This window comes from Polypterus senegalus, chromosome 3 (assembly GCF_016835505.1).
Source record: "Polypterus senegalus isolate Bchr_013 chromosome 3, ASM1683550v1, whole genome shotgun sequence".
Taxonomy (NCBI): Eukaryota; Metazoa; Chordata; class Cladistia; order Polypteriformes; family Polypteridae; genus Polypterus; species Polypterus senegalus.
The window spans coordinates 95655895-95667916 of NC_053156.1; the positions used below are offsets into that span (position 1 = coordinate 95655895).

A 12022-nucleotide genomic window follows, 5' to 3' on the forward strand; every position below is an offset into this window, starting at 1 on the left:
CCGCCAGGCGGTGCCCCGGTGCCTGAATATCCCTGGAGCCCAGCACTTACGCCACACCAGGAAGTGCTGGGAAAACAAACGACCTCACCAATAGACCGATCCTGACCTTCTCCTTCCCGAGATCCTTCGGGCGGGACCACGTGTCCCGTTCTAGTTAATTGGACGGTCTCTTCCTGGTCATGTGATGCTGTGTTTTGCTTGAAGCCTACCCGTCCTGCCCCAGGATAGTCCACGTGACTACTGTCGACGAATAGGCATTCCTCTTGTAGGCTCCTAGACTGGCTCAACTTCTTCCTATCGTGGCCATCTTGCCTAGGTGTGAGGTAGGCGTCCGATTCACCGTCTGCTTTCTGCAGGCAAGTCTCTGCAAAATATGAAAAAAATGCCTCTGGCGCTTCGGATGTTTTTCCGGTACATACCTCGGAGTGTAAGCGATCCAGTCTCAGTTCGTTATAGTTATAGTGATAGTTTTATGTTTGTGTGTATTAATGCATTTTTTTTTCACCACATTTTCATTGAGGTTTACCAAGAAAAGATGCAGGAGTCATGGAAATTAATATTCTGTAATAAAGCCTAAGTTATCAAGAGTGGAGATTTAAAAATAAGCAAAGAAAAAGCAAAAGGACCCACCCACTCTTATCACCCACACTTATGACAGCCTCAAACAGTTTGAGAGTGTAATATTTATAATAAGTTATTATATGCTATGATCCCAGTTCATCTGGCACCAGAGACTTTACTTACAAAAGTAAATGACAACTCCACCATAACGACACATATGAAGCCAACCACTAAGGATATAATGCATCTCGTATCACTTTGTCAAACTACCCACTTTCATTTTAACATAAAACACTATAGGCAGAAAGAAGGCATGCCAATGGGACTTTTAGCTGAATTGGTTATGCAGTGATTCAAAAGCATGGCTCTAACTCAGTTCACACCTAAACATTGGATGTGCTACATTGATGACGCATCCGTCATATTAAGAAGTAACCACAACCAGCTGAATGAATTCTACAACCACATCAACTAAGTATTCCCCACAATTCAATTCACAAAGGAAAAAGAAATAAACAGACGCATCAGTTTCCTTGACATTTCTATTGAAAACCGTCAACTGCGCCGGTTTTTATCACAAGGATTTTAATGCCAAAAAAGGAAAGACCCACAGCCTCTGATTGACACACATATAAGTTCCACCAGACATGCATTTAACATGAACACTGTGAATGCAAAAATTCAGGGCCAACACTAAGCATTCCAGAGAGCTGGCTGAATTATGGCTCTCTAATGAAAATGACATTAACAGACACTTGGACTTAAACTCAGCATATGCAGGCTTAAAAATAAGAACATCTAAATAATAAAAAAAGACTTTATGACCAACACCTCCCAAACTCCACCTTACTAATTCCTGAATGTCTAATCATTTTCTTAGGATGATGACACCTGGCAGGGTGTCAAAAGCTTAGGAATAAAAAACTATTTTAAGATATGTGACTCATTTTCTACCTTTGTGGATCTCTAACTACAAATATGCAAACTGTATCACAGACATTCGTTTCCATATAATGGATGGCTGGGGCCTTTACATGGCTGGAATGCACCAACCATGGAAGGACTGGGAAGAGAGTATTTTCAAGACTGTTTTTCCCCTGGACCGACAGAGGGCGGCCCCATTGGCTTCCAGCGGGGTCATAGGTTATGAGCATGGTGGCTCAACCCTGCTGGGGTCCGTATCCACTGCCAGGGGGACACCTGGACGTTTGCAGGTTCCTATTTGGCACCTGGCCTTCTTCTAGGTGCCCTATCAAAGGAGCCAGTCACCGCTACTCAGAGGCCAGAGTCAGGAGGAAGTGGACTGGCTGAGAGGAGGGAGCGTGTTAATGCTTGCCTTGTGTGCTGTGGAAGGCAAACTCTCTAAATAAACTGTGTGTTGTGTGCCAAACCTGTGTCCTGCCTGTCTGTGTCGGGGTTAAGGCAGCTGTACACAACCCGGGCTTCACTATGTATAAATTATAAAATGATGCCTAGACAACTATAGAGAGGAGTACAGATGGCTTAATTGTATGAGCATTCCATGCCAGAAAGGATTTCAAAGTCATGCAAAAAGATAATTTCCCCTAGGGGATTAACAAAGTATCTCAAATAAAAAAAATACAATCATGGAAGCTGTCAGTGTTATAGTATAAAGTTGGTAAACTAACAGTATGCTTATATTGTTATTCACACTCCAGATATGGATCATCATGCTTGCCATGAAGCTATTTAAAGTAATACTTTGCCATTCCTCTTTTTTCCATGTTAATGCTACTCTGGCTGCACACTCCTTTGAAGTCATAACTTGATGTCATAATTTCTGCCACTTTTTGCATTTGAATCAAAAAACACTGTCTAGTCCCTGTGTGCAAGTGTTTTCATGCGCTAATTTTGCAGATGTCTGCCTGTTTTTCAGTGTTTAAGGAAAGATCTCTAGAAATGAAAAACCACTGGACCTCTTTCCTGTCATATGTTGACATTTAAGAGACGTATGTTGTGGTTGATCTGGTAGTACTATGCTTACTTTGCCAATTATAAGATTGCAATCCTAAAGATGCATCAGAGACAGAAGCAGTACTTTAAGCACCCACCACATTTGGAGCATGATTTTTTTAACTCTTACCTTCAGGAATCCAGAAACAGGAAAGGAGGCTGCTAGGTAACAAGAAGTTGGGGGTGTTTCCATGTAGTAAGCCCATGTGCGTTTTGATGTATGTTCATGTGGAAATTCTGCAGCATGTCGCAATGCAGTGACAATGCTGTCCTACCTTAAAGACATAAAACAGAACATATTTTACTTGTATGTTTTTGTTGCCGTAGTATTACAGAACTTTGGAAAACAGAAATATGAATGAGGCTTTATGGAGCAATATTTCTCATTTTCCACCCCAAAGAAAGCAAAAAAAAAAACACAAAAACAAAAAGTACTTTTAATGTGTTTCACACTTCATGTTTGCAAATATATATATAACAAATTATACTCTCAAATTCGTTAAACTGTATGCAAAACACCATAAAAGTAGCAAGCATAAAGTCTGATGTCACAAACTACACACCCTGGCAGCAGACTAGTAAAATGAAATTGTTTGTACTGAAATGAGTTTGGCCCTCGTATCATGGTTGCTTTGTAGGTGGGGAACAGTAATTAACATTGATTGATTTCCCCTCCCCATTTATAGTTGGCAGCATGCAGCACCAAAGGCCGTTGCCACTTGCCCTCTTTGCTTCTAGAGTCTCAGCTCACAGCAGTCTTAGCATTTTATGTTAGGAGTGGATATTATCTAACAACTATTTCTAAAAGCTGCATGAAAAGTATTCTGACTTTTTCTCAAATAATTTAAGACTATAAAATCACTTTCTTGTTATATTTTTCTGACACTCATTTAATTCTACTTAAGATGTGCATTTTAAAATGTTTGCTTGACAAGGCTGTGATGAACATTAATATTCCATTTTCCCATGTTCTTCTAGGAAGACACACTAGAATATTTTGCTTTTCTGTGCTGCTCTTGCTATTCCTAACTCATATGTTTTTACTCTGTTTTAGTCACTGAACTATGTAGCTCATTTAGGGTAGGTTTTGAATTCATTGTGTATTTTGATTGCTTTCATTTAAATGTCTGTGTTGTTTACTTTTGCATATTTCCTCCAAATTCACTGTTAGATTATTGAATCTCCCAAATACATGAACCTTTATCTGGCAATTTGAAAATCACTACAGAGGTCAGGAAGTCAGTTATTTTGTCATTAAGACCCTTTTATTACCTCTGACTTGATTTAGCTCGGGATAGCAAAATGTTTAGTGGTACTGACTAATTGCATGGGTTCAAATGCAACACCACCCTCTGCATGTGTGGAGTATATAAGTTATGTTCCATGTATGTCTGCATGACTATTCCTCCAGCATCTCAAAGGCGTGCATATTAGATGATGAATGGAACACCACTTCACACTACATGGTTTTAGTTAATTCAAAGTGTACATTATTGTATACCAGTAAACCCCTGATTCTGTAAAGAATTGGAAATCCAAGAATGGCAATCACTTTCTGTTCCGTCCGATCTTTGGAGAGATGACAAATCATGGAGGTTGGGAGCGCCCTGGGAAAGTTTTCATTTATTTAAATAAATATATTTGTACTAAAATTAACCAGTTTATTAAAAGTAAAAATGAAATTTAATTGTTATATCATTTAAGTCCAAAATGTCTTTGAGTTGCTGCACTCATAAGTAAAAAAAATATCTTAGTGCAAAGGTTTAAATTAAGTAAATTAGAAACAAAAAATTCATAAAATGTTAAATTCAACATAGTTAATCAAAAATTTCCTTATAAACAATATTTTTGGTAAAGATGGGTTTCTGTCCTGGAATCAGCTCTGCCTGGTATGGAGTAGTTAAAACCTTCACTGTAACGTCTGTCAGAGGTGGCTGGGGTGGCGACCCGGCCGGGATGCCCAGGAGGACCGGAGGAGAGCTTGCGCCTTCCCCAGACCATCTGGGGGCTACCGCCCTGGTTCCTTTGGAGGCCACGGGTACAGAGCTTTGAAGCTCCACCCTTTTGGGGCCCGTGGTCACCACCAGGGGGCGCCACCATGCCTTTGGAGCCCTGGACCTCAGCACTTCCGGCACAGCAGGAAGTGCTGAGGGGAAGAGGAGCAGGGACATCCGGAATGCTTTCGGGGATATAGCCGGCACTTCCGCCACACTGAGGCTTGTCGGCGGGAGATTGCCGAGAAGCACCAGGAGCAAATCCGGGTGTGGATAAAAGGGGCCGCATCCCTTCATTCGGGGCAAGAGTCGGAAGCAGAGTGGACTGAGCTTGCTGGAGGAGGCAAGGAGGTGGCCTGAAGAGGAAGAAAGGCATTGTTGTGGCCAGGACTTTGGGGATTTGTGGGGTTTTATGGTGCACTTATGGACTTGACTTTTGTATATATAGTAAAATAAATGTGTTTGTGGGTGACATGAACGTGTTAGCCTGTCTGTGTCCAGGCCAGCCTCCACAAGTCACACAAACGCCGGACTCTTGAAAAGGCAACATACAGTAAAGTTGTCCATGTCCAAATACAGGCTCAGATAGATAAATCCTTATAAATTGTGTTGTGTTGTTTGGGCGCCACCTACTGATTCTCAGAAGCCGCTGGGTTTGACTCTGGGAAGCCGCTGGGTTTGACTCTGGGGCACTGGGGCACTGTGCGTGTGCCCTTTTGGCACCACCTAGTTCCCTGATGGTGATGGTGACGGCGGCGGATTCGCGTGCTGAAGTGACCATGGCGGCGGATTCCGGCTTAAAGATCTACATTACTAAATGAAGGTTGTATATGCAGTGGTGTGCGCATTCGCGTTCGGGCAGCAGTTGTATTGTGCACGCTCACGTTCGGGTGGTGGTTGTATTGTGCACGGCTTGCTTCTGGCGTCTGGCATCCGTGCATATATACAACCTTCGTTTAGTAATATAGATTCCTGACAAGATGCTGATCTTGTGAAGAATGTTTACACCATCAACTTCTTTGGCCTCTGGTTTTGGTCATGTCCTCTCAGTTGCCTTTTGCTGTGATCTAATATAGAGCCTCAAAAGAACTATAAATTCTTCAGGATGTGGATTTAGCTAGGTGCTGGAAACATTTCTCAAGTATTTTGGTCAGTGTTGCTTTGGTTTACTTCCTGTTCCACCTCATGCCAAAGATGTATTGTATTGGATTGAGATTTAGAGAATGTTCAGGCCATTAAGGTTAACTGAAAAGACTGCAATGTTCCTAGAATGAGCTGAATATGGTGTGCACTTTGTTAAATGGTGTATCTGTTTGAATAAAGGAAGACTGTTGCAATAATGGGATGCATATTTTCAACAACGATGCATGTTTACTTGGTATCAGAAGTCCCAACCCATTTCAAGAAAACATACCCCACAGAATTAGACTACTACCATCAACCTGTAATGTTAATAGAAGACAGGATGACTCTGCAATCTAAATATTGCAACAGAAGTTGAGATTTTTCAAATCAAGCGTCATTTGTGCAGTCTTCAGTTTTCCAGTGCTCACTGTAGCCCCATTAATAATGTGTTTCCATTGACACAACTCCCACACACTAGATGTTTTCTGTTTATTGCATCGTTCTCTGTAAACTCAAAATTTCATAGTGCATAAAAATCCCAAAAGGGCAGATGTGCTTTAGATGCCATCATGTTTGTCATACCATGGTCAAAACTGCTTTGATTGCATATTTTGTCCATTCTGATATTTGGTCCAACAACCATGAACTCAATTAGTGCTACATGTATTGAGTTGCTGACTCAAGAGTGGCCATTTTGACGAGCAGATGATTTGTATTAACATCTAGGTGGACCTAACACAGTGGTCACTGGTGCATCCATTATCCAGTTGTACTCCTGCAGAAGGGCAAAGCTAACCTGAGACTGGGTGACTGTCCATCACAGGTTGCATTCATGTAACAGCTCCATTTTACTTCCGGACTTTATACTTTGAGCTCCTGTGGATCAGTATGCGGGCAGTGATCTTACTATTTAGTAAATTCTATACCATCTTCCTTTTCATGGGTACCTTAACACAGCAACGTTCTCTTCCTGTTGGTAAATCGGTGCCCTTGAGGCACAGGCCTTGCTAAACAGAAAATAATCAAGACTGAAACAATTTATGTGAGCAGGTAAAGTTACATAATTCATTATCTTTTATTGTAATTTAGCAATGCATGAATCAAGCATTTATGCAACTGGATGCAAAGTCTTGGCAAAGCTGAATCTGCAAAATTCCCAGGAGCCAAGCAGATGTCTATGCTTGGGGCTGATTGTATTTGTTTATTGGCAGACCAAATGTAAAAGAAAAACATGAAGCATTTTTTAATGTTTAAAGAAAAGAAAAATCAACAAACCCACACTGTGTTCAGCTATTTAAAAAAAAAAAGCAGATATAAATCAAAAGGCAAAGCGGCTGTCTTTTCTGCCCGCAATGTCATTAAGTTAAATTCTTTGCTTTTTTTCTAAAGGCAATTGAAGCCTGGGCATTTTTTGTTTATCATGCTTCGAGATCCTAAAGTACTGAAATGAGTTCAGTAGCTCACCCAGTTAATGAAACATGCGACATTGCGGGACGGATCACCAGTTTTCCAGCCCTGTCTGCTTGTTGCACTGATTTAAAGCTGGGCAGCTGTGGGTCTGTGATTCAAACTGTGTGAGCGCTGTACAGTAAATGTGATTTACTTGGGGGAAAATTGGTTACAGAGTCTGAAGTGGTTTGCTTTGCTATAATGGGCTTTTCTTGTCCCATTTTATGTTGTCAAGAAAATAATTCAGTGTATAAAGAAGCAGTTTAAAAAAAAAAGATTCATTTAATGCAACTTCCCGTGATTCTGAAATGGATTAAGAGGGTTTTTTATGTTATTGAATATAACAATATGTAACTTTCTTAAACCAGCAAGGGTGCAAACTGAAATCTGTTAAGTAGGCTCCAGAGCAGATTGTGTGCTGAGTGAAGCTAATCCAGTGCAATGCAAGACTACTCATTTAACTCAGGGGTGCCAAACTCAGATCTTGGAAGACCACAGTGACTGCAGGCTTTTATTTCATTCATTTTCTAAACTAATTTCATATCAATTATAGTCACAGAGAGGTAGAGAATATCTTAAGAAACATAGGAGGCAAGGCAGAACCAGCCATGCATGCCGCGCCAGTCCATCACAGGACACAGTCACTCCCACCCCTACAACTTACAGGTTTAGTGACAATTGTTAAGAGAACACACACATCTTTGGGTTGTGGGAGAGTATTTAAGAACTAGTTTATATAAAGGAGAGCTATTTTTGTCTAACTTCAGCAAAGCTTAAATATGATATGAATGATGTAAAGATATATGGGAATAACTGTTATCAAAATTAGAAAACTAATGCTAGAAACAGATGGCAGTGTAGTACGGTGGCTAGAATACTAGGTGTTAAAACACAAGGGTGCAAGACCAATTGATAACTTCAAATCGCTTTGACCCTGAGCTAGTCACATACGTGACCCATACCCCAAATTTTAAAAAATGCATGGAAACAGTTGTGATGTAGTTTAATCTTATTGCCACCATGATATTAGGCCTATGAAAAATACTCACAAATGATTTTATGATTAGAATTGACGTGTATGGTTTTGCTGAATAGTCTGTTATCATCAAAATTGTCCTAGGTGTGCCACCAATACAATGTCATGCTCACTTGTTGCTTCATTATTTCTTAGATTTTTGCATCATCATCCTTCTTTGAATTCATAGTAATAAGGAGTGTTGTACCTGGTGTTTAATAAAGGAGCTGCACCCAAGAAGTCTGGTATCTGTGTACCTGTAGTTTTCTATTTGTTTAAGGTACCTGAATGCAGAGCAAAAATTGCCTACTTTTTTGAGGAAGGTGGAAGTTTCCATGCATGTTACTTAAAATATTTTTTTTATTTCAAGATGTCTTTGAATGATGGTCTACTAGATAATAGCACTGTATAGAGCACTGTAATTGTCGGTGTGGGGTTTATATATTCTTCCCTTTTTATAGTGTGGTGTTTTCTTCATTTTTCCACCTAAATCCCAAAATGAAATGTGAGGTTTCATTGGTGTAAGTGAATCTGAGCATGAAGAGGGCTGGTACTGTAAATGCCATTGTGCCACTCTTAGGGGTAACATGTCTGTTTTGCTGTTTGAATTTGCAACATCACAACCAATAGGCAATAACACTTAAAAACTGTGTGCAATTGGACATCTCCACCAACACACACACAGAGTAAATATTGTAATGCTATGACACATCCACTTTCAGCACTCCTAAGTAGGTTATATATTGGAACACATGTGATCACCAGAATTGAACCCTTCAAGATTTCCAAGGCTTTGATGAAGGTTTGATACACGTATCTCCAAATCCCTAGGTAATCCAACATCTCTCTCTCTTACATGCGTCAATGGTTAAACTGGCCGTCTATACGGTAAATCTCTACATCGTCCAGAGTACTTAAATAAACAAAAAAGAATTACTACACAAGTTACATATTAGTACATTTTAGAAATATGCATGACAGACAAAAGTCTTTATTAAACTGTGCTAGAAATTGTAGCCAGTCCATTAGCACTGTTGTGTATTATTGTACTGATAATGCTACCTGCTGGTCAGTCTGTTTTGGACAATTTATAGCTGTTATTATTAACCTTTGCACCTTTGCTTGCAGGGAGGTTATTTTTTCTGTGAAATTCGTCACTTGATGATGGCAGATTATCATCCTTGCTGACAGGGTTTGAGACCACATGTTGTAAAAATGAGCCTTGGTATTTGCATTTGCAGCCAGCCAGCCAGCCATTTTAACGTACTGTTGTTCACTGATCAACTATCTCTTGTGTCGCTAATCAGAATTAGTGCCAGTGCTATAAAGTCAGGTCTGGTATGTCTGAGCTGCGACTGACATATTACTGAGCCATTTGCTATGATTACACGGGTCCTTGGTTAGGATGATGTACTCTCATGTTCCTAAAAAGGTTGCATAATATTTTAAAGTGGTAACACATGACCGGCCTTTGTCAATGATGCTTTAGGCAATCACCTAGTTCACCAAATGGATGAGTTGCTCCTGTGCATGAATTTGTCCATTGTCTAAGACTGGTTTCCCATCTGCTCCTGCATAGCAGAACCGGATTAAGCAGACTAATTAATGAATGTCTTTTTGATCTATGTGAGGAACAAGAAAACTGTAGAAAGTCCAAGTGAACAAGTCAAGTTTTTACATATTACTGTATAAAACATTGATACAGTTTATTTTATTTGACTTTTTTACATTGACGAACAGAAAAAGATACTTTAATGACAAAGTTTTTTCTGTAAGGCAGGGTAAATTAAATAGCTCTCACTTCCAAGGAGGCAAACTGGGATCCAAGCACTGAAAGGTGGAAATGGTATCCACTAATAAATACACACACACACAAGCACATTATATATATATATATACTGTATATCCATGTCATATATATATATATATATATATATATATATAGTGAAAGAATGAGTCTCAACACACGAAAAAGGTTTGGGGCAGCCACTCTTATATTGTCCCTGGCTACAAAAGGATATTCAAATAAACTCAGAATTGCTCTAGTTGAGTTCCAAGACTTAACTGATCAAATAATGAGATGATGGCAGCTTTAAAGGACAAAAGCAGAAGTAACGTCATCTGTGGCCTGAACCGGAAGTGCCATCGTTCATGGCGCCAGAACCGGAAGTGCTGTTGTTGTTGATAAATTAGGTAAGTTTTCCCTTCTCTGGCCTGCAGAGATTACAGAAGTAGATTTAATGCACCCTGCCACCTCCTGGCCTGGCAACCTTAGGAAGCAAGACCTGTGAGATGGTGACTTTTGCACGTCACAACCTACTTACAAACAATTTGAAACAAGTTCACGGACATCTAATCTCACAGTTGTTGGAATGCTTTTAGCAGACACACGAATGCAACATAGAATCGAAACGGTGTTCTGTCAAATCAGAGCATACAGTTACACGATCGAATTTCAAAAACGGGGTTTACCTCACATGCATTTATTGGTTACTTTGCAAAATAAATTATTAACTGCTGATGATGTAGATCGGTTTGTCTGTTCTGAAATTCCAAACAGAGAAACCTATCCTGAATTATGGTATAAAGTCATTAAAAACATGTCTCACGGAAAACATTTAAAAGATTCAGTATGTTGGGACTCAAAAGAGAAAAAATTTCAAAAAGCGTTTGTTCAAACAACAGATATGACTAAGTATGGCTTTCCTGATTATTGCCGAAGAGATAATCGTCACGAACAACACACTTATCACGGAAAGAAAGATGGTAAAATTGTGATGATCGATAATTCAGTGATTGTACCATATAACCCGTATTTGCTCAAACGATTCGATTGTCATATTAATGTTGAGTATTGTGCATCGGTTATGAGTAATAAGTACATCTACAAGTACATTCATAAAGGGCATACAATAGAGTATGCATAGCTTTATCCAAAGAACAGTCTCAGGACGAAGTTCAAGCATATTTAGATACTCGGTACGGCAGTGTAATGGAAAGCGGGTGGCATTAAATGGAATTCCGAATGCACGGCCGAAGTCATTCTGTTGAATTATTACCGATTCATTTACCAGGTCAGAATATGATTCAATTTAAAGAGAGCAAAGAAGCAGAAGCTTTAAAGGTAGCGAAAAAGAGATAAACAAAATTAATGGCTTATTTTAAACTTAATAAAGCAGACGTAAATGCAAAAGCATATATGTATGCGCAAATATACATGGCAGAAACAAAAAGGAGTGTGTATGTTTATATATGTATATACATGTCTATGTGTATATGTATGTATACAGTATGTGTATTTGTATATGTGTATATATATGTGTATGTATGTATACAGTATATGTATACATATGTATGTGTGTGTATGAATCTAACTAAACAGTTACTCAGACAATAAAAAGAAAAGCTAATTAATGTTATATGTGGTATTTTATTAGATATATATATAAAAAAAACTATACATACTGTAGAATTTTAATTATGCAGATTGATTTAATTGTAAAGTTTTGCTTCTAGAGGAATAATTGTTTCCAGTCTCCTTGGGGTGCATTTAGCCCCCCTTTTCACAATGGTGTGTAGTGCAGTAGGGGAAACAGGGTATGGGGTAGGGTTGGGTATGCTAGGGGTTGTCAAGCAGGGGGCACAGCCCCCTAGTATATGTATGTATATATATACTGTATATGTATATATACATATATATGTGTATATGTATGTATGTATATCTATACTAATAAAAGGCAAAGCCCTCACTCACTCACTCACTCACTCACTCACTCACTCACTCACTCACTCACTCACTCACTCACTCATCACTAATTCTCCAACTTCCCGTGTAGGTAGAAGGCTGAAATTTGGCAGGCTCATTCCTTACAGCTTACTTACAAAAGTTGGGCAGGTTTCATTT

The 12022-nt window shown here is 39.3% G+C and overlaps 1 protein-coding gene and 1 long non-coding RNA gene across 2 annotated transcripts in view; one reads left to right on the plus strand and one right to left on the minus strand.

The window, feature by feature from the left end:
• The window catches only part of slc35f1 (solute carrier family 35 member F1), a 417452-nt gene that overhangs the window by 165310 nt on the left and 240120 nt on the right, over positions 1–12022 (plus strand). The gene's annotated exons all lie outside the window — the stretch shown is intronic.
• LOC120525394 overlaps positions 2683–12022 on the minus strand; it is a 176543-nt gene continuing 167203 nt past the window's right edge. The window contains exon 3 of the long non-coding RNA XR_005632946.1: positions 2683–2810. This is a non-coding gene — a long non-coding RNA (uncharacterized LOC120525394). The remainder of the gene's footprint in view (positions 2811–12022) is intronic.